Source organism: Mustela nivalis, assembly GCF_964662115.1.
Source record: "Mustela nivalis genome assembly, chromosome: 2".
Taxonomy (NCBI): domain Eukaryota; kingdom Metazoa; phylum Chordata; class Mammalia; order Carnivora; family Mustelidae; genus Mustela; species Mustela nivalis.
This window is the reverse complement of record NC_139021.1, coordinates 61551982-61575022: the sequence shown is the minus strand read 5'-3', so window position 1 is coordinate 61575022 and position 23041 is coordinate 61551982. Positions and strand designations below refer to the sequence as shown.

The window sequence follows — 23041 nt, the reverse complement described above, 5'->3', positions numbered from 1 at the left end:
GACAGAGAGATCACAAGTAGGCAGAGCGCAGGAAGGGGGAAGCAGGCTCCCTGCTGTGCAGAGAGCCTGATGTGGGGCTCGATCCCAGGACCCTGGAGATCATGACCTGAGCCGAAGGCAGAGGCTTAACCCACTGAGCCACCCAGGCGCCCCTCTAGCACTTCGCTTAACACTTTGGTAATTACATCTCTAACATGCATGAGAGTCAGCCTTTTCCTCTGTGGCCTCCAAGCAAGTAGAGCTGGCGGGCCCTAGGGGTGTTGAAAACTCTGCCTTTCACAGACGACTCCCAAGGTCAAGACTTCAAACTGCAGTACACATACCCTGGGGTAGACACTTTCCAGAGATCATACGACCCTGATTGGCCTTTTTGTTTTGGGGGTTATTTATTTATTTATTTTTAAACCCCAGTTTTGTTATTTTTTAAAGATTTTTTTAAAAATTTAATTTATTGGGGTGCCTGGGTGGCTCAGTGGGTTAAGCCGCTGCCTTCGGCTCAGGTCATGATCTCAGGGTCCTGGGATCGAGTCCCGCATCAGGTTCTCTGCTCAGCAGGGAGCCTGCTTCCTCCTCTCTCTCTCTCTGCCTGCCTCTCTGCCTACTTGTGATCTCTCTGTCAAATAAATAAATAAAATCTTTAAAAAAAATTTAATTTATTTGACATAGATCTAGCATGATCTCAGGGTCCTGGGATCGAGCCCCACATCGGGCTCTCTGCTTAGCGGGGAGCTTGGTTCCTCCTCTCTCTCTCTCTCTCTGCCTGCCTCTCTGCCTGTGATCTCTCTCTGTCAAATAAATAAATAAAATTTTTAGAATTAAAAAAAAAAAGAAGAAATGTGGTACTTTGGTTTGCACTGGGTATTTTGGTTTTAAATATATGATAGAGTAAATGGTGGGATAAGAATTTTCCTCTTTCCCTGATCATTTGTCAAAGAATGCTTCATTCCTGAGAGCTGGTGCCAAGAAAAAAGGAAAGAGCATCAGTAAGGCATGTTGAATGCTAAAAAAGACAATTCTTTTTAATTTTTTTCAATACTCAATCCTGGGACTCCGCACTGTAGGGGATACTTTTAAACAGGCAAAAGAGTGTGGGTCAGTACACTTGATCTTAGCCAAAAGGCCGAGAAGCGATGAGAGAGTGTGGATCAGTAAAACATTTATTTCATAAAATGTATAATATCTTCTACATCGTAGTAACTCAAAATGGAACTATATGTAGCGGCTGGATCAATTTGAGCATTTTAACTTTCTCTTTCATTAAACACATGGAAAAATGTAATCACAATTTATGTCAATAAAAGACACATTTTCGGTAAGTTTACTTTTTATGATACTTGTCAAAATATGTAGCATACTTATACCATTATGAACAAATAATTATAATGATACTGAATGCAGAATACATTTGTTGTCAGCTGCCTCATGGTCACAGAAAATAAAACATTTAAATTCTATAAAAAATGTATTTCCGTGTCCCATTGTGAGAGAGACATATTCTATATGAAAGAGATATTAATGGTTTAAGCAAGAAAATATATAATAATCCATGGAGTAAGTGGAATACAATGTTCAGAGAGAAAGAAAGATATAATTTTCCAAATGCTAAAGAATTAGCTTATTTTTAAATGGATAATGGTGGCTATTAAGTCATCAATATGCTGGAATTCTAATAGATACTTTTTTTAGATTTTATTTTATTTGAGAGAGAACAAGCAGGGGAGCGGCAGGCAAAGGGAGAAGCAGGCTCCCCGCTGAGCAAGGAGCCTATTGTGGACCTTGATCCCAGGACTCCGGGATCAGGACCTGAATGGAAGGCAGATGCTTAACTGACTGAGCCACCCAGGTGTCCCTCTACTAGATACTTTAAAAAAAAAAAAAATATATATATATATATATATATATATATATATATATTTATTATTTTTTTAAAAAAATATATATATATATATTTTTTTTTTTAAGATTTTATTTATCTATTTGACAAACAGAGATCACAAGTAGGCAGAGAGGCAGGCAGAGGGAGAGGAGGAAGCAGGTTCCCTGCTGAGCAGAGAGCCCGATTCAGGGCTGAATCCCAGGACCCTGGGATCATGACCTAAGCTGAAGGCAGAGGCCTAACCCGATGAGTCACCCAGGCACCCCTCTACTAGATACTTTTTAAATAATGTACAACCTTGGGGTGCCTGGGTGGCTCAGTCAATTAAGTGTCTGCCTTTGACTTAGGTCATGATCCCAGGGTCCTGGGATAGAGCCCTGCCATGGGCATCCTGCTCAGTACAGTCTGCTTATTCCTTTTGCTCTACCCCTCTCCCATGTGCTCTTTTTCTCTCTCTCAAATGAATACATAAAATCTTTTTTTTAATGTACAACCTTTTTATTTTTATTTATTTTTTTAAGTAGGCTTCATGCCATCGTGGGGCTTGAACACACGACTCCAAGATTATGAGTAATGTGCTCTACTGGCTGAGCTACCCAGGCATCCCACAACCTATTTATTTTTTATTTTTATTTTTTTATATATTATTTATTTATTTAAAGATTTTATTTGTTTATTTGACAGACAGAGATCACAAGCAGGCAGAGAAGCAGGTAGAGAGAGAGGAGGAAGCAGGCTCCCTGCTGAGCAGAGAGCCCGATGCGGGGCTCCATCCCATGACCCTGGGATCATGACCTGAGCCGAAGGCAGAGGCTTTAACCCACTGAGCCACCCAGGCGCCCTATTTATTATTATTTTATTTAGGTTTTTATTTTATTTTATTTTTATTTTTTTATTAATTTTTTATAAACATATAATGTATTATTAGCCCCAGGGGTACATGTCTGTGAATCGCCAGGTTTATACACTTCACAGCACTCACCATAGCACATACCTTTCCCAGTGTCCATAACCCCAGCACCCTCACCTACCCCCCTCCCCTCAGCCCCTCTCAGTTTGTTTAGTGACATTAAGAGTCTCTTATGGTTTGTCTCCCTCCTGATCCCATCTTGTTCCATTTATTCTTTTCCTACTCCCCAAACCCCCCACATTGCTTCTCCAATTCCTCATATCAGGGAGATAATATGATAGTTGTCTTTCTCCAATTGACTTATTTCGCTAAGCATGATACGCTCTAGTTCCATCCATGTTGTCGCAAATGGCAAGATTTCATTTCTTTTGATGGCTGCATAGTATTCCATTATATACATATACATATACCACATCTTCTTTAGCCATTCATCTGTTGATGGACATCTAGGTTCTTTCCATAGTTTGGCTATTGTGGACATTGCTGCTATAAACATTTGGGTGCAGGTGCGCCCCTTTGGATCACTACATTTGTATCTTTAGGGTATATACCCAATAGTGCAATTGCTGGGTCGTAAGGTAGCTCTATTTTCAACTTTTTGAGGATCCTCCAGGCTGTTTTTCAGAGTGGTTGCACCAGCTTGCATTCCTACCAATAGTGTAGGAGGGTTCCCCTTTCTCCACAGCCTTGCCAGCATCTGTCATTTCCTGACTTGTTAATTTTAGCCATTCTGACTGGTGTGAGGTGATATCTCATTGTGGTTTTGATTTGTATTTCCGTCATGCCGAGTGATGTGGAGCACTTTTTCATGTGTCTGTTGGCCATCTGGATGTCTTCTTTGCTGAAATATCTGTTCATGTCCTCTGCCCATTTCTTAATTGGATTATTTGTTCTTTGGGTGTTGAGTTTGCTAAGCTCTTTATAGATTTTGGATACTAGCCCTTTATCTGATATGTTGTTTGCAAGTATCTTCTCCCATTCTGTCAGTTGTCTTTTGACAACCTATTTATTTTTAAAAGTCATCCTCTACAATTATTTAAACTTACATTAAACACACTTAGATGTTAAGTTTAAAATGTGGAGAGAGTATCCATGGTTCCAAGATTATTTTAGGGAGTAGGTGAGCCAAAGCAGTGGGGAAGCACCTTCGTTGTTGGTATTGGGTCTCTGTGTGAGCTGGGCCCGATCCTTTCAGGCATGGTGAGGAGTCGGGGAAAGGTCACCTTGAGGGGAAGCTGCTCTAGCTCAGTGGGGTGCTGTGATTTCTTTGTGACGCATGGTGTGCCTCCGGGGCACTGGGGCAGTGTCTGGTCACCCAGGAACTCAGTCAAGGCTGAACACAACAGACCTGGGGTGGGGACACCCCACCTTCTTACCAGGACCATGGTCACCAGGGTTATAGAGGTTCTGGCAAATTCTATCAAGGCTGGGCTAACCCGAATCATAATTTAAAAGAAAAGAAACAGGCGCGCCTGGGTGGATCATTTGATTAACTGTCTGACTCTTGATTTCAGCTCCAGTCATGGTCTCAGGGTCATGAGATCAAGTCCCATGTGGGGTTCCATGCTCAGCCTGGCGTCTACTTGAGATGCTCTCTCCCTCTGCCCTTCCCCTCCCTGCTCGCGCATGCATGCTCTCTAAATAAATAAATAAAATCTTTAAAAAATATATACAGGAGGGACACCTGGGTGGCTCAGTTGGTTAAGCAGCTGCCTTTGGCTCAGGTCATGATCCCAGCGTCCTGGGATGGAGTCCCACATTGGGCTCCTTGCTCAGCAGGGAGCCTGCTTCTCCCTCTGCCTCTGCCTGCCATTCTGTCTGCCTGTGCTCTCTCTCCCCCTCTCTCTCTTTGATAAATAAATAAAATCTTAAAAAATATATATATATATATGTATATATACATATATATATATATATATTTTTTTTTTAATAGCAAGGGCACAGTTTTTTTTTTTTTTTTTGAAAGGGAGGGCACAGTTTTCGTTTGTTTCCTGTATATGTATATACATATAGAAATCCTAACATTGCCTGTCAGCAGCATACCGCTGGAGGAGTCCCTGAACTCAAGGACCTGGCATCCTGGACCCGGCTCAGTTGGGAGTAACAGCCTGAGATAACCTGCTCCCAGTGGAGTAACATAGGGAAAGCTACATATTTGAGCTCTCCCCCTACTCCTGCCCTGGGCTAGGATTCCATCCATAGATAAGCTTATCAGTCCAGAGAATCACTGACCACTTCAAGAAAGACCCAATCGGGGCGCCTAGGTGGCTCAGTGGTTTGGGCTGCTGCCTTTGGCTCGGGTCATGATCTCAGGGTCCTGGGATCGAGCCCCGCGTCGGGCTCCCTGCTCCGCAGGAAGCCTGCTTCCCTCTCTCTCTCTCTCTGCCTGCCTCTCTGCCTACTTGTGATCTCCGTCTTTCAAATAAATAAATAAAATTAAAAAAAAAAAAAAAAAGAAAGACCCAATCTCCCATTCACTGGGCTACTGGAAATATTTCACCAAAAGGCCAGAATTTGGGGAAAGTGAGAAAGACCAAGATTCCATGAGAAGAAGCCAGCTGTTTCACCCACAGATCTACATATGGAGTGTCCTGGGTGCCTGCTGTGTGCCAGGGGAGCTGGGGGCCCAGTGTGTAGGTGCTGAGGCTCCCCAGGGGCCGTCCCCAACCTCTCTGCTGCACACTTCTCTGCATCTCCTTGGCAATCTCAGCTTTCTTCGGATTTTTACTTTCACCCACATGCTGAGGGTTCCCAAATCTACATAGCCAGCCCCAAGCCAGACCCTGATCCCTCAAAATGCCTGAGAGCACCACCAACAGCAGGAAAATGCAGACTGGCTCAGACTATGTGTGGTGGCAGTACAGACGGAGAGAAGCTGGCAAGAGAAAAGGATACGAGAAAATAGAACCAAGGGGACCAGACATCATGTCCAAGGGAGAGCAAGGTAGAGATCAAGGACAGGCCCTTTATTTCTGACTCGGCATCTGGTGTCTCGAGATGGGGTGACAGTTACTGAGGGCATTGCTCACTTAATGTGCCTGTGGGACATGCAGATGGAAAGGGCTAGTGGGACGTCTGGACTGGAAAGTTCGGTTCGGGAACCGAATGCGTGAATGCGGTATTTGACGTCAAGGGGGTGAATGAGATCCTTAGGGAAACAGAGAAGAGAGTCCAACCCAGAAGCTTGGGGACCATTCAACATTGAAAACAAGGGCCGCCGGAACAAGAGGACTCCCCAGAAGCCATCCTGTCGAGAAGCGAAGGGCAGAAAATGTTTCAAGGAACGGGAATGGGAATAACTAGCCCAAAGATGAGGACTGAAAATAGCCATTTCCATGACCGCCAAGGCAATGTTTATTTGAGAGAGAGACGGTGAGAGAGAGCATGAGAGGGGAGAAGGTCAGAGGGGAGAAGTAGACTACTTGCTGAGCCCAGAGCCCAATGCAGGACTCTAACACAGGACCCCAGGATCATGAACTGAGCCGAAGGCACACTGAGCCACCCAGGCGCCCCTAAGGACCGCTTTTCACGTGGATGGTGCAAACTGAGCTCTCTGCCACATTTCTGCTCATACCAGCTACGGTTCCTCATGAAACTCAGTGATGTGGATAGATCATGTTATTATTTTCTAACCAGATCTGGACAATGTCAAACTTCTAGACTACCATTTATGTCTTTTCCCTCAGGATTTTGGGAACTTTTCCAACCTTTTTTATAATGTGGAACCATTTAAATGACAGGCCTCATCTGTTTCTTAAAGGTTGCACAGATTAACATAACGCATAAAACCCTTGGGTCCTCATACCCTTTTAAGAAATAGATTTTCGGCAACATGTTCAGTTCTTTCTAAGGTTTTTGTCCTAATCAATTTTTCAACCTCTTTTTTTTTTTTTTAAGATTTTACTTATTTATTTGTCAGAGAGAGAGAGACAGAGCGAGCACAGGCAGACAGAGTGGCAGAGGGAGAAGCAGGCTCCTTACGGAACAAGGAGTCCCATGTGGGACTCAATCCCAGGATGCTGGGATCATGACCTGAGCAGAAGACAGTCGCTTAATGAACTGAGCCACCCAGGCGTCCCTCAACCTCTTTTTCAAAACAACTTTGCAGGCAGCTGGGTGGCTTAGTTAACTAAGCCACTCCCTTTGGCTCAGGTTATGATCCTGGAGTCCCGGAATTGAGTCCCACATCAGGCTCGCTACTCAGCAGGGAGTCCGCTTCTCCCGCTGACCTCTCTCCTCATGCTCTGTCTCCATCTCAAATAAATAAAATCTTAAAAAAAAAAAAAAAAAGATTTTTAAAACAACTTTGCTAGTTCATATATTCATAGGATATACTGAAAGAATATTTTTACATTCGATGATACGTAGTTTCAAGTTTATTAATATTTTAAGTAATATTGTCCTGGTTTTTCATCTTCACACGGTTTGTGGGAAAAGATCCTTTTCAGTATTTATTTCTTATTCATAATATTTTTTTTTAAAGATTTTATTTGTTAACTTGACCAGAGATCACAAGGAGGCAGAGAGGCAAGCAGAGAGAGAGGGGGAAGCAGGCTCCCCACTAAGCAGAGAGCCCGATGTGGGGCTCGATCCCAGGACCCTGGGATCAGAACCTGAGCTGAAGGCAGAGGCCTTAACCCGCTGAGCCACCCAGGCACCGCTCTTTATTTTTATCTTGGTCAGATTTCTCTATTTGTTCCCCCCCCCACCAAATAACCAGATTCTGATTTTATTTATATGTCAGCTCTTTTTTCATTTTCTCCATTAATTTCTGCCTTCCCCCAATTCATAATACCTTCATAATTTATAAACTGTCACTCCAGTTACCTTTACGTTAATATAAATTTTACTAATCTTTTTTTTTTTAAGATTTTATTTATTTATTTTACAGAGAGAGATCACAAGTAGACAGAGAGGCAGGCAGAGAGAGAAGCAGGCCCCCCGCTGAGCAGAGAGCCCAATGCGGGACTGGATCCCAGGATCCCGAGATCATGACCCGAGCCGAAGGCAGTGGCTTAACCCACTGAGCCACCCAGGAACCCAAATTTTACCAGTCTTAATGATGCACCAAGAACTAATTTTAAGAAGGCACAGAAAGATGTATTGGTCAATACTAGAAGCCTTATAGATATTCATGTGTCTATATAGCTCTAAGATTAACCTTTGGTTACATCTGCTTTGTTTTTGTTGTTGTTGTTTGGTGATAACTGCATTCTTTTTTTTTTTTTTTATTAGTTACATCTGGTTTTAAATATTCTAGCCCATACTAGAATTACTATAGCCATGATCTTTTTTTTTTCTTAAAGATTTTATTTATTCATTTGACAGACATAGATCACAAGTAGACAGAGAGACAGGCAGAGAGAGAGAGGAAGGGAAGCAGGCTCTCCACTGAGCAGAGAGCTGGATGCGGGACTCAATCCCAGGACCCTGAGATCATGACCTGAGCCGAAGCCAGAGGTTTAACCTACTGAGCCACCCAGGCGCTATACCTTGATCTTGTAGAGTTGTAGACCTCAGGGCTTTAAGTGTCCTTTTATCTGCAAGTTAAGTCTGGATCTAAAATTATTTAAAAGAGAATTCTGGTCCTGTGAGCTGTTGCTGCCTTAGCCCATCTCTGCTGAGCTGGGATTGTGCTTTATGGAAGCACTGGTGATCACTAGGCTTCCCAGTTTTCACAGGTGCAGATGAATTTTTGTCTTTGTTCAGAAGGGGAATATGAAGTTGGCTCTTCAATCTCACTCAATTTGTTTGCCCATCTGCAGAATGGCTATAACAATAAGTTTCAGTAATCTTTTGAAGACTTTGAAGATAAGAAAAATGAAGCTCAAAAATATTTACTAATTTGCCTAAAGCCACACAGTGAATACAAAGTTGGAAGGAGCTACATCTGGGGTCAAGAACGCTGCTTCCAGCTGCAAAGTCTCCACCTACACGTTTCCTCAGTTTGACTCTTATCACACGTTTTAAAATTTTCAACGCAGGAATGAAGCTTATGATCAGTTTGCATTTAAGATATTACATATAGCATCTTAAATATAAAGAAATATGCTTCATTTGAAGGTCAAGTAGAAGCCAAATGCAACAGAGAGCTGCTAAGATTTTAAAGGTATACGTGCAGGGGCACATGGGTGGCTCAATGGGTTAAGCATCTGTGTTCAGCTCAGGTCATGGTCTCAGGGTCTTGGAATGGAGCCCCGCGTCAGGCTCTCCACTCAGCAGGAAGGCTGCTTCCCCCTCTCTCCATGCCTGCTTCTCTGCCTACTTGTGATCTCTCTCTCTGTCAAATAAATAAATAAAATCTTAAAAAAAAAAAAGTGCATATGCATTTGCCAATTTGCCAGTTAGGAGTTTATTCATGATCTTAGCAAGAGTAGATTCAGTGCTATGCTGAGGACAGAAGACAATGAAAAGATTGCAATGGTCATAAATACTTTGATGTAACAAGTGCTTTTATATTATACAGCATCATAGTATGTCACATGCTCCTCCGAGTACAAGCTAAACCCTTCTGATAGCCTCCAAGGTCCTTCAAGACCCTGTGGTCTGCAACCTCCCCTCCCACTCCCCCGACTCCCATTCCTCTATCCTATCATTCTCCCTGCTCCTACTCCAGGCAGCCTGGCTCCCATGCTGTCCATTCATCACAGACACACCTTGCCCCTAAGACCTAATGTGCCTGCTCCTCAGACTGGTAGGACCCTCCCCAGATAGCCACCCACGACTTCCTTACCTTAATGGTGAGGCCTAGCCTGACTCCCCTTGGGCAAATTTAGTCTTCAGACCTGGCTTGTACTCCAAGGCACTTGCTTTCAGACATACTAAACGTCTTTTATCTTTGCACCTGTTCTCCAGTGACTGTCTCCCCGACTAGAACTACCACTAGAATTTAAGCTCCATGAGCTCAGGGGTCTGGTTTTTGATATCCATGTGTCCCACCCACCTGGAACATACCTGACACAGCATAGGTTCTCAAAAATATTTGGTGAAAGAATGAATGAACAAATTAACACATGAGAAAGAGCGTACTAATTACGTGTTTACACTTGTCACTCACATTTAGAATGTACATCTGGGGGGCGCCTGGGTGGCTCAGTGGGTTAAAGCCTCTGCCTTCAGCTCAGGTCATGATCCCAGGGTCCTGGGATCGAGTCCCGCATCGGGCTCTCTGCTCAGCAGGGAGCCTGCTTCCTCCTCTCTCTCTGCCTGCCACTCTGCCTACTTGTGATCTCTGTCTGTCAAATAAATGAATAAAATCTTAAAAAAAAAAAAAAGAATTCACATCTGGGCTCTGCCACTCACCAGCTGTGTAACCTTTTTTAACCTTCATTTTCTCACCTGTTGATGTAAAAAAAAGACATCACCTCACAGGATTACTGTTTAGATTATAGAAGGCAATTAAAGTACAGTGCTTAGCACCATGCTCAGAGCATCTACAGTATTTACTCAGGAAATGTTAGAGGCTGGGGTGCCTGGGTGGTTCAGTGGGTTAAGCCTCTGCCTTCGGCTCAGGTCATGATCTCAGGGTCCTGGGATCGAGCCCTGCATCGGGCTCTCTGCTCGGCAGGAAGCCTGCTTCTCCCTCTCTCTCTCTGCCTGCCTCTCTGCCTACTTGTGATCTCTCTCTGTCAAATAAATAAACAAAATCTTTAAAAAAAGAAAAAAAAAAGGAAATGTTAGAGGCTATCTTTCATATATCATTACTGTAATATTGTTTTATTTAATTTCCACACTAATCCTAAAACGTTGTTATTATCCCTATTTTATTTTATTTATTATTATTTAATTATTTATTTTTAAAGATTTTATTTAAAGAGAGAGCGAGAGAAGGAACACAAGCAGGGGGAGCAGCAGGCAGAGGGAGAAGCAGGCCCCTGCTCAGCAGGAAGCCTGATATGGGACTCCATCCCAGGATGATGGTATCAAGACCTGAGCCGAAAGCAGACCCTTAATTACTGAGCCACCCAGGTGCCCCAACTTTTTAAAGATTTTTTGGAGAGCGTGTAAATGAGGGGAAGAGGGGTAAGGGCCAGAGGGAGACGAAGAGGGAGAAGGAGAGAAACAGACTCCCTGCTGAGTGCAGAGCAGTGGGGCCCATGGTCATCTCATGACCCTGAGATCATGACCTAAGCCAAAATCAAGAGCTGGACATTTAACCCACTGAGCCACCCAGATGCCCTTTATCCCTACTTTAAAGATAAGGACGGGCACTTGGTTCATTTCATTGGTAGAGTAACAGATTCTTGACCTTGGGGTTGTGAGTTTGAGCCCCACGTGGGGTAAAGATTACTTAAAAAATAAAATCCTAAAAAATTTTTAAAGTAAAGTCAAGGGAAGTGAGCAAAAAGAGGTTAAATAACTTCTTCGTTGTCAGAGCTTAGTCTCCCAGCGAGTCTGCTGAACACCTCTTTTCATGCCTCCTCGGTTCAACTGTTTTTCCTGCCTGACCCTGGAGTCCTTGGCCACCAAACTCACTGGCTCCTCCTACAGTTTACAGATGCATCTAATTCATCAGACAGCAGAGCTTCTCCAGTGGCTGCCCAAGGGATGCAGATGTTAATTCCCCATGGCCCCAAGATTAAGTCTCTTTCCTTTTGCCTTCTGAAATATTTTGTAGAACATATTATTGCTGTAAAGTCTTCCTAGAAGAGTGTCTGTGGATGAGACTGTGTGCCTTCATAAAGCAGGGATCTCGATACACACTACTTTTTATTTTCTTCCTTTCTTTTTTGGGGGTTGGTGGGCAGAGGGAAAAAGGAGAGAGAATCTCAAGCAGACTCCCCACTGAGGGCTGAGTCCAACCCTGAGATCATGACCTGAGCCAAAATCAAGAGTTCGAGTCAGACACAACTGACTGAGCCATCCAGATGCTGCCCTCACCTTCTTTTCTTTCTTCCTCCTTCCCTCCCCTCCCTTCCTCTTTTCTTCCTTTCTTTCTTAAGTAATTTCTATACCCAACATGGGGCTAGAACACATAACCCCAAGATCAAGAGTCACATACTTGGGGCGCCTGGGCGGCTCAGTTGTTAAGCATCTGGCTTCGGCTCAGGTCATGATCCCAGGGTGATGGGGTTGAGCCCCGCATCAGGCTCCCTGATCCATGGGGAATCTGCTTCTCCCTCTCCCACTCCCCATGCTTGCGTTCCCTCTCTCACTGTCTCTCTCTCTGTCAAATAAATAAAATATTTTTAGAAATTAAAAAAAAAAAAGAGTCACCCACACTCCTAGGCACTCCACCTTATATTTTCTTCCCAGCCTTTCCTGTTTCATTTTCCTTCCCTCTTGATTCTTGGAGTCCCACCGCCCAATAAAGGACCAGCACATAAGCCTTGCCTTAGGCTCAATTTTCTAGGGAATCTAGAATAGATAATGGGTTAACATTCTAGACCCAAATCCAAAGCCCATGCTCTTCCCATCATTCAACACCTACTTTATTGACCACCTACTGTATGCCAGTGCTTCTCACGACTCCCTAATGTAAGGTGTACAGGAAGTATGATGGTAGAAACTGGTGACTTCTCTTTTTCCAGGGATAGAAAGGAGGTGAAGTGCTCTGTCCCAGGAGATGGGACTAGAAATGGAGTACGGGACCTAAGAGAGGTAAGGATTTAGAACAGCCACTGTGAGGAATAGGAGAGAGGCTGACTGACCCCTAGGTATGACTGGGATCCTAATGTCCAGCTTCAGGACTGATCTTTATTTCCAAATGGCTGGTTTATAGTTGTCTAGTCAATGGAAAGAGAGACCACATTCACAAAACATTTATTACAACATATTGTTATAATTGTTCTATTTTATTATGTTAATGGCTTACTGTGCCTAATTTATAAATTAAACTTTATTATAGGTATGTATTCATTGGAGAAAACATAAAATATACAGGGTTTGGGGCGCCTGGGTGGCTCAGTTGGTTAAGCACCTGACTGCAGCTCAGGTCATGATCTCAGGGTCCTGGGATTAAGCCCTGAATTGGATTCTGCACTCAGCAGGAAGTCTGCTTATCCCTCTTTTCTTTCTGCCTCTCCCCCAGCTCATGCTCTCTCTCAAATAAAATAAAATCTTTAAAAATTTAAAAATAAATATTAATTAATTAAATAAATAAAACAGTTTAAAAATCTGCAAACTAATTACAGTACTTGGCAGTACTGTAAGGCTAATACTCTGCTTACAAAGCAATTATGACTGAGTGGGGGTAGGGAAGGGTGAGAAAGAGAGTAAAAATGTGGGCTTTGGTGCCTGGGTGGCTCAGTTGTTTGAGTGACTGCCTTGGGCTCAGGTCATGATCCTGGAGTCCTGGGATGGGTCTGCATCAGGCTCCCATCAGCAGGGAGTCTGCTTCTCCCTCTGACACTCTCCCCTCTTATGCTCTCTCTCTCACTCTCTCTCTCAACTAAATAAATAATATCTTAAATACACACACACACACACACAGAGTGAGCTTTGCTTCCAATATAGTGTATATTATGTTTAAAAATATCAGGGCAGGGGCTCCTGGCTGGCTTAGTCAGAAGAACAGGTGACTCTTTTTTTTTTTTTTTTAAGATTTTATTTATTTATTTGACAGAGAGAGATCACAAGTAGGCAGAAAGGCAGGCAGAGAGAGAGGAGGAAGCAGGCTCCCTGCTGAGCAGAAAGCCCGATGCGGGGCTGGGTCCAAGGACTCTGAGATCATGACCTGAGCTGAAGGCAGAGGCTTTAACCCACTGAGCCACCCAGGTGCCACCAGAACAGGTGACTCTTTTTTTTTTTTTTAAGAATTTATTTATTTATTTGACAGAGATCACAAGTAGGCAGAGAGGCAGGCAGAGAGAGAGGAGGAAGCAGGCTCCCTGCTGAGCAGAGAGCCCGATGCGGGACTCGATCCCAGGACTCCAGGATCATGACCTGAGCCGAAGGCAGTGGCTTAACCCACTGAGCCACCCAGGCGCCCCCAGAACAGGTGACTCTTGATCTCTCTCCTGGTTCTAAGTTTGAGCCCCACAGTGGGTGTAGAAACTACTAAATAAATAAATAGACAAAACATAAAAAAAAAAAAAAAGTATATATCAGGGCAGCTATAAATAGCAGGGGAAAAGCTTTGCATGGAAAATAATAGAAGAATAGCTATCACTCACTTAAAGAGAATCTCGTCTAGAAAAATACCCTGAAACTTCACCAAAATTAACCCCTGGTAATAAATATAAAACAAAAATATTATCTTGTTCCTGCCTTGATAATCGAGTAACCTAAATGGAAGACAGGAAATTCCAACTCTTCTGTTTTAAAACTTCAGCTACAGGGGTTCCTGGGTGGCTCAGTGGGTTAAAGCCTCTGCCTTCGGCTCAGGTCATTGCTCGGTAGGGAGCCTGCTCCCCCCCCCCACCTGCCTCTCTGTCTACTTGTGATCTCTGTCTGTCAAATAAATTAAAAAAAAAAAAAAAACCTTCAACTACAAGAACTCAGGAGAATATGAATAGTTTTTCCACTTACAGGATGCTCTTAGCGATGAGGTACTGTCTTGTCTTCTAGTCTGCATGAAGTACAATCTGAAATAAAAGATTTCACAATGAAAGCTTCCTAGACACCAACACGGAGCTGTGAGATTACGCTCCTCTTTATTGCTCTACAGGGACCTTGTCAAATAGACCACAAATGTGGGTGACACTATCTGAAAAGATGTAGTTATTCTTCCGTCTGAGGAATATGCAGTCTCCCTCCCTCCTGTTCCGTTACTCAGTCTTTCACCTCGTTTGGACTGACCCAGAAATTAACTTCATTTTACAGCTCGTCACACCCAGCATATGCTCCGAGAAATGGATTCCTTTGTCCAGAGCCCAGTAAAATCTCTGTCTCCCCGGGGATTTTGCTCTAGCGTTTGTTCGAGGACAGTAATGGATGTCCTAACCAGTCCGTGTTTTCTAAAGCAATGACAACTCAAGGTCATATCTTCAAAATGAGGCATGTTCAATATAATGACTGCAAAAAAGTGTACACGTGCAGCACACAGACATTCCTAGTGATGTCCATCATGCATTTTGCTTCTTTTTCCAATATGACATTTAGTGGGGATTCTTATTCTAAGAGGCATTTGAAAAATCAACAAATCAATTTCTAGGAAGAAGCCTTTTGCATGAGTTAGAGCAAATGTTCAGTCAGTTCCCAGTATTTGCTCAGAGATGTGTACACAACCAGAAATACGTACCAGATGATTAATGAAAAAATGGTCAAGACTACATGTTTTCTCAAATTCATGCCCCAAGCCAAAAAAAAAAAAAAAGGTTTGGTTATGATCTCCACCAAACTATGTCAAAAGATAGATCAGCAACTCTCTATCTGAAATTCTCAGACAAAATATTTTCAATGATTTGGAGTTTCTTCTTCAGAAAGATAAATTGCCCGGTAAGACTGAAGACCGAATACATTTCAGTAACGAGGTTGTGACTTTACAAAGGAAAAAGAAAAAAGAAAAATATCTAGAACAAGAGGACATTTCCCCAAACAAATGGGAAAGACAAATTTGGAATTTCAGGGAATGTGCAAAAAATGCTGCAGGACAAATCACAGAAAGTTATTCAAAGTCACATAATAAAACCAAAATACCTTTGGTATTTTTGTATTATTTTTATATTTTATATTTTGGTATTTTTGTTTCTTGCAGGCAAGTAGATTAGGCAATGCTTTCTGAGTATGAAAACTCAGCTAAAAGAAATAGATTAATTAACAGCTCTTCTAATAACACAACGAAGATAGATACCCATTGACTGAATTGGAAGGAGGTAGGTGATTTTGCTTTATGTATAGATGTGAATAGAATTTTTTACCCTGTTTACACACATCTTCCAAACAATTTAATTACTCTAATCTAGACTTCACTCAATATCCATATTGCATATCATAAAATCATAAAACCACCTGAATATGGATTTTTCATGTATAATTTTTGCTTGAGACAACTCAAACCAGTATGGGATTCAAAACTAAAAATGGTAACAAACATATAAACTGAGCTTATCAAAATGAGCATGGCTCAGTATAGTTAAGCTGTTCTAGAATTATAGGTGCAGAAACTCCTGATCCTCCTGAAAGACATCAGCCACCAGTGCACTGCCCAGCCTCTGAGACCCCCTCATTGCTCCTCCGTTGGAGGATAAAGGTTTTTAGTGAAATCCAGAACAGAGCTAGCTGAACAGAAAGAATAAAGAACAAAACTATATTGACAGGGGCACCTCGTGGCTCAGTGGGTTAAAGCCTCTGCCTTAGGCTCAGGTCATGATCCCAGGGTCCTGGGATGAGGCCAGGGCATTGGGCTCTCTGCTCGGCAGGAAGCCTGCTTCTCCCCTCTCTCTCTGCCTGCCTCTCTGCCTACTTGTGATTTCTATCTGTCAAATAAATAAATAAATAATCTTAAAAAAATAAAAAACTATATTGACACAATTTGGAAAATGATCACAAAAATGGTAGAAATCACTATTAGATTCAGTGTTTTCTCTATTTCACTGAGTATAACAGACAAAAGCAAAATCATAGAAGACAAAAAAAAAGAAAGGAATTAAAAAAAAATTGGTCTGTGAGGTAGATGCCAATAAAAATAATATCAGACAAATTTGAAATTAAGGCTGAAAGTTTTAAAGGGTCCAAGAGGAATATTTTAAATTCATAGAAGTTATGATCCACCAAAAATATAAAACAGCCAGGTAACTTTATGTACCTTAATAGCAGATTCAAAATATATACAGCAAAACCTGATAGCAGAACAAAAAGCTATTGACAAACCCAAAAGAAAGTGGGAGATATTAACCTATCACTCAAAAATCAACAGATCAAATTTATGCAAAAAATGTAGATGGAGGGATTAAATAATACATTAAACAGGTACAGATTTTCTTACCCAACAACAACAAATACACATCCGTTTCAAACATCCACTGAATACTTGCAAATGTTAGCCGTATATTCATGAGGCCAGTAAAAAAGTTCAATAAATTCCTCAAATTAGAAATTACAGAAGCCACATTCATTGGCTATAATGTATTAAAACTTTAAGTTAACCAAAAGGTATGACCCTTCTCTCTTTGGAATTTTTTTTTTTTTAAAGATTTTATTTATTTATTTGACAGAGAGAGAGATCAGAAGTAGGCAGAGAGGCAGAGGTGCCCGCTCTTTGGAATTTTAACCTTACTGTTTCAAAAAATTATTGGCTTAAGGAGGAAGTCTCAAACTAGTCAGAAATCAAGAATGTGGCAAAAGTTTTCCGCAAAGGAATTATAGCCTTCAATGACTTTATTAAGAACAGGTGTTCTGAGGGGCGCCTGGGTGGCCCAGTGGGTTAAAGCCTCTGCCTTCGTCTCAGGTCATGATCATAGGGTCCTGGGATGGAGCCCCACATCGGGCTCTCTGCTCAGCAGGGAGCCTGCTTCCTCCTCTCTCTCTGCCTGCCTCTCTGCCTACTTGTGATTGCTCTGTCAGATAAATAAATAAATCTTAAAAAAAAAAAAAAAGAACAGGTGTTCTGAATATCTTCTACTGGTCTTTCATCTTCACTTTTCCCCTTCTACATACTGTTTGGACCTAGAGAAAATGACCCTATGGATCGCATCAAAGAGCTCCCTTCCCTCTGGGGTCTTCAACACTGGCAGATGTCAGAGATTGACATAAGGTCGGGTGTCTACTCCCCCAGACTCCCACCCTGGTCACTGAGCTCTTCCCCCTTCGTCTACAGAAGGTAGAGATCACACCTTTATAAGTAGTTCCTTTACTCAACTTTCTTGAAGCAACCCTGTTTCCTGCTAGACTTTGCCTGGTACAAGACTGGAAACAAATGTCAACTCAAGAAACTAGGAAGAAGAGACATACAATATACCTCTAAGAAAGCAGGAATGGTGATGGATAAAGATACAAACGGGGCGCCTGGGTGGCTCAGTCGGTTAAGCCACCGCCTTCAGCTCAGGTTGTGATCCTAGTGTTAGGAATCGAGTTTCACATCAGACTCCTTGCTCAGTGGGGAGCCTGCTTCTCTCTCTACCTCTGCCTACCACTCTGCCTGCTTGTGCGTGCCACTCTCTCTCTCTGACAAATAAATAAATAAAATCTTAAAAAAATAAATAAAGATAAAAACAAAAATTGTTTATATAGGAAGCGTAAAAGCTACTAGAGTGGGGCCACCTCGGTGGCCCTGTCAGTTAAGCGTCTGCCTTTGGCTCAGGTCATGATCCCAGTGTCCTGGGCGGATCCCCGCATCTGGCTCCCTGCTCAGCGGGGAGCCTGCTTCTGCTTCTGCCTCTGCCTGCTGCTCTCCCTGCCTGTGCTCTTGCTCTCCCTCTAACAAATAAATAAAATCTTTAAAACAAAACAGCGGGGCGGCTGGTGGCTCAGTGGGTTAAAGCCTCTCCCTTTGGCTCAGGTCATGATCCCAGGGTCCTGGGATTGAGCCCCGAATAGGGCTATAGGGCTCTCTGCTCAGCGGGGAATCTGCTTCCCCTTCTCAGGGTCTCTGCCTGCCTCTTTGCCTACTTGTGATCTCTGTCTGTCAAATAAATAAAATCTTAAAAAAAAAAAAAAAAGGCTACTAGAGTTGATCAACAAAACAAATGACCAACAAAAGAAAAAACTTTGTGTGGTATTGAAAAAAAAAAAAAAAACCAAATAAAAGGAGGACTAGAGAATAAGAATGAGGGAGAAACAGGAATAACATTAGGAACAGAAAACAGACATAATCCAGACACCAAGGAGGTTCTCAAATTATGAGAATGGTTTATACAACATTATATCAATACATTTCAGGATGAAGTAGGCCCCAGACTTTTTTAAAATGCTTATCCAAAACAAAATAATAACCTGAACACAATTGTAAAATTTATGTAGAACAAAGAAATGAGTAATATAAGTTATCCCCTCGTTCTGGTATGTCCCACAGTTACATAGGATGTTATCAGTGGGGGAAAGGGGATGTAAGTACATGGGAACTCTCTGTAGTATGTTTTGCAACTTCCTTTTAGGCTTAAAATATTTCAAATGAAAACTTTGGAGACTCACGCAGTTTTACAAAGTTACAGCATGTTCTCACTCTAGCTCTCTAGGCTGTGATATCTATACTTCCAAATAAAGCTACAAGCAGTAGCTAGCCCCAAATTTCTATATAACATGTATATATTGCCATTTCTTTTCATTCCCTCTGTCTACCCTCACAATATGCTCAGAGTTATACACATTATTCCTTGTCACTATGGATGTAAATATTATTCCCAACAGAGCCCAATTGTGTACTGGTTACAGTGTACTTTTCCTTTTTTGTGTCTTTTTTTTTTCTTTTTTTTAAAATCTCCCAAGTTAATAGCTGTCTGCCTTTTTTGGTTGTGTGCTTTCTTGGTTTCTGTGGGGTTTTCTCACTCTCTTCCCCATCCCTTTGGAGATGTCCCTCCTGGTGGCCTCCATCTTTTTCTGTTTGGGACTGCTCTGTGACATGGCATCCTGTGACTTCTTTTGCCATTATCCTGGGATACAACACATCTGTGTTGTGCCCTCTGTTTCATTGATCCTATGACTTCTTTTTTCTTGGTTGTGGCCTTTTTTTTAGTAGAACACCCTTCTGAGCTTTCTAGGAAAGGGTGCTTATGGGGTAAAGGAGAACCTGTCATTTCTATTTGGATTTGGGGTCTTCTGAATTGAACTTTTAATTTTTTTCTTCCCCATTTTCCTTTTTTTTTTTTTTTTCCTTTTTTTACCTCTGGTCTACTTTCTAGTTAATTTCCTCAATTTCAGCTTCTGCTTTTCCAACTCTTCTAGTTTTGGTTTTTTGTTGTTGTTGTTGTTTGTTTTTTGTTTTTTTGCCAACATATTTTTAATTACTAAGAGGTTCTTGTCATCTGGGTTCCTGCTTAGTGGCCCTGCTTTTGTTCCATGAATGCAAGATGGTTTATTATGTCTCTCTACTAGAGGTCTGAGTTTTTTAACAAGTTTTCTCCTGCTCTATACATTGTTTCCTCCCAGTTTATTTTTTGTTTGTTGTTTCTTTTTTTTTTTTTTAAGATTTTATTTATTTATTTGACAGACAGAGATCACAAGTAGGCAGAGAGGCAGGCAGAGAGAGAGAGGGGAGGCAGGCTTCCTGCAGAGCAGAGAGCCCGATGCGGGGCTCGATCCCAGGACCCTGGGATCATGACGTGAGCCGAAGGCAGAGGCTTAACCCACTGAGCCACCCAGGTGCCCCTGTTTGTTTGTTTCTTATTTTGATCTCTGTCTGGCATATTGAAGGCTTTTTCAGTGTTGGTGATCCTTGTTCACTTTGGCATGAGGTGAGGACACACAGGCTGGGATAAGATCTGAGGATCTAACCAGCCCTTGTCAAACCTTCAACCAATTCTTTTAACTTCATCCCCACCCACACTCCCCCTGGCAGAAGAACTGGTTGTCTCATTTCCTGAACCTTCCTGGGATCTGTGGCGGGCTCCTCTTGGTTCTTGTCAGTCTTGGGAATCAGCTCTCTCAGGGAGGCTTCGGCTTACACTTGACCATCTGCTTTCCAGCTTCTAAAATTTTGTCGGAATATCTCATCCGCTGTTATTTCTTTTTTTTTTTTTAAAGATTTTATTTATTTATTTGACAAAGAGAGATCACAAGTAGACAGAGAGGCAGGCAGAGAGAGAGGAGGAAGCAGGCTCCCTGCTGAGCAGAGAGCCCAATGCGGGCCTCGATCCCAGGACCCTGAGATCATGACCTGAGCCGAAGGCAGGGGCTTAACCCATTGAGCCACCCAGGCGCCCTCCTCTGTTATTTCTTTTCCCTTTGTCCTTATACTTTTATGCCCCCCCCTTTTCCCCCCCAAGATTTTATTTGTTTATTTGACAGAGAGAGATCACGAGTAGACAGAGAGGCAGGCTGAGAGGGGGAGAAACAGGCTCCCACTGAACAGAGAGCCTGATGCGGGGCTCGATCCCAGGACCCTGAGATCATGACCTGAGCCGAAGGCAGAGGCTTTAACTCACTGAGCCACCCAGGTGCCCCTCATGCTTACTTTTACACCCGGAAGTAAATACCATATACCTCTCACGATTCATACCCCTCCACTTTCAGTGGACTGGAGACTATCAGAGACAGATAGATGTAGAGACATAAGGATGTGGAATTTAGCTAGGGAAATGGTGACCCAGATAGAGAAAATAATCCATGCACAGGTCCCCATGCCCACCCTAGTCAGAGGACATTACCATTAACTATGGTTCACAGGCAGGAAGCCTAAGAGGCCGCCTATCTTCGCGTACCTGATTGCTGATTTGCACCAAGCTTTAGCTCTTGCCCAAGAGTTGTATACAGATTAGGTGGGTTACATATTAAAAATATATGTTCAGTATATGAAAGTACATATCATATGCATATTCATCTATCAAGGAACAACTTAAGAGGTGTAAGAGGTAGGCCCTTGCATTCAAGAAGTATACACAGCAGTGAAGGATATACAGAGCGTCAGCCTTCGGGAGAGTGAATAATGGAAACACTCAAAACGTTAGGAGCGTGGTCTGCCACAAGCTTGCACTCAAGGCTTCAGCCCTTCACTCCCTGACCAGCTCTCAAAACGAGAAGGTAAGGATGGAGGGAAAAGGCTACCCGCCCTTTGAGGTCTTGCTTCAGCCCTGCCCCCACCAAGAAGCTCTTTCTGAGGTTCCGGACACGTGCCAGCAAAAAGAAAAAGGTCACCAAGAGACACCAGTCCGCCCCATTTTGGCGCGCAGATAGACAGCCCCGAGTTAGACCCTGTCCTCAATTGCCCGGTCTCTAGCAGCAACCTGGGCGGCTTCGAAAAGTCAGACGAGAGCCCGCCCAGCCTCCCGGTTTAGGGCGGTGAGCTGGGTGGGCCGGGGTTCAGCCTGGGGCGGTCTAGGAGGAGCTCCTGCCCCGGGCTGCTCCTGGGGCTGGCGGGGGCCTGGGAGGGAGGGGCGAGTCTTTGCCTCAGTTCTCTCTCAGCAGGGCTCTCTCTGCCGCTGCGCTCTTCCGCGCGCTCTCTAGCTCGAGGCCAGACTTGGCGGCGGGGCTTACCACTCACCGGGGCGTAGGGGCTCCGACAGCCGGGGGTGGAGGGGAGGAGGAGGTCCGAAGGTGCAGGGTTAGGGAGGGAGAGGAAAAAGGGGGAAGGGAAAGACTGTGGGGTCCCATGGCCAGCGGCTCAGAGGAGGGTCACCAGTAGTCCTGGCCATTGTCACGAACTCCCCCCGCCACGCCCACGCACGGGGGGGATGTGCCGGGCCCTGGATGTCACCTGGGAGGGGACATCCATCCACAAACTGGATCTGGACCCTGTGTGTGCCTCTATCCCCTCCAGCACTCCCACCCCCACTCCCGGTGAGGACCCTATGGGCGGGAGCGGTCCTCCCTACCTGGGAAACCTCTGGCAGTCCGGGTGAAATCAGGGCCCCGCTTTCTCCAAGAAAGCTCTGAATAATAATTAAGGGGGGGAAGGGAAGAAAGCCAGAGGGTAAGTCAGGAAGAAATAACAATAGCCACTGTGGAGGGCTCAGCCACTGCCTTAGTCTCTCCGCGGTGCTGTCAGCTATCAGCACACCTGGGCCCACCTTAAATCTTCCCATTCCTTCCCTATGTTTGGTCCCATTAGTTTGCGTCAAGAAATCGATTCGAATGAGGAACACTCCGGGATGCAGGCAAATATTTATCTACACAGATGTTTAGCACAGGTCCTCGTAATATTGAAAAATTGGAAGCTACCTAAATAGTCAACAGTGCGCCATTGATTCTAACTCATAGGACATCCTTCTAGTGAAATTGAATGCGCACGTTTAAAGTCGTTTTATGGAAGAATACTTAATGATAAACAGAAAACGTCCACTACGTAGCAAGGGGGGGGCAGTTTACAAAAACCATTTCTGTTTAATAAAGAAGACATAAAGACATAATTTGAATGGGCAGAGACTGGAAGATAATTATCTCTAGGTGGCTGGATGTTACGCATCAACTTTCCTCAAGGGCAAAAAAAAAAAAAAAAAAAGTTATTTTAGAATTTCGACTCTGCTCCTCTGGGAATCCTCTCTCCCTCCTGCGTCCTCGCGCTGTCCGTGGGGGAGAAGGGTATTCGCTCGCGTCCCCTCCGCGTCCCCCCTCACCCCTGCCCCGGGCCCCGCCACGTGCGGGGAACCCACGCTTCCAAGGTGCGCTACAAGCCGGGGCCGAAAAGAGCGAGGGGTGGGGGCCGGCGGGATCCTCGCCGCCTTCTGAGGGGTGGGGTGGGCCGCGGGCCGGGGTCGTGGCGTCTCCACCCTTTTCGCCCCGAG

The 23041-nt window shown here is 43.6% G+C and overlaps 1 long non-coding RNA gene across 1 annotated transcript in view; it reads right to left on the bottom strand.

Annotated features, from left to right (window-relative positions):
* LOC309859923 overlaps nucleotides 1–21894 on the bottom strand; it is a 23994-nt gene extending 2100 nt beyond the window's left edge. Inside the window, exons 1-2 of the long non-coding RNA XR_014309037.1 lie at nucleotides 21802–21894; nucleotides 14256–14311 (exon numbers count right to left, since the gene is read on the bottom strand). This is a non-coding gene — a long non-coding RNA (uncharacterized lncRNA). The remainder of the gene's footprint in view (nucleotides 1–14255; nucleotides 14312–21801) is intronic.
* Between the last annotated feature and the right edge of the window lie 1147 nt (nucleotides 21895–23041).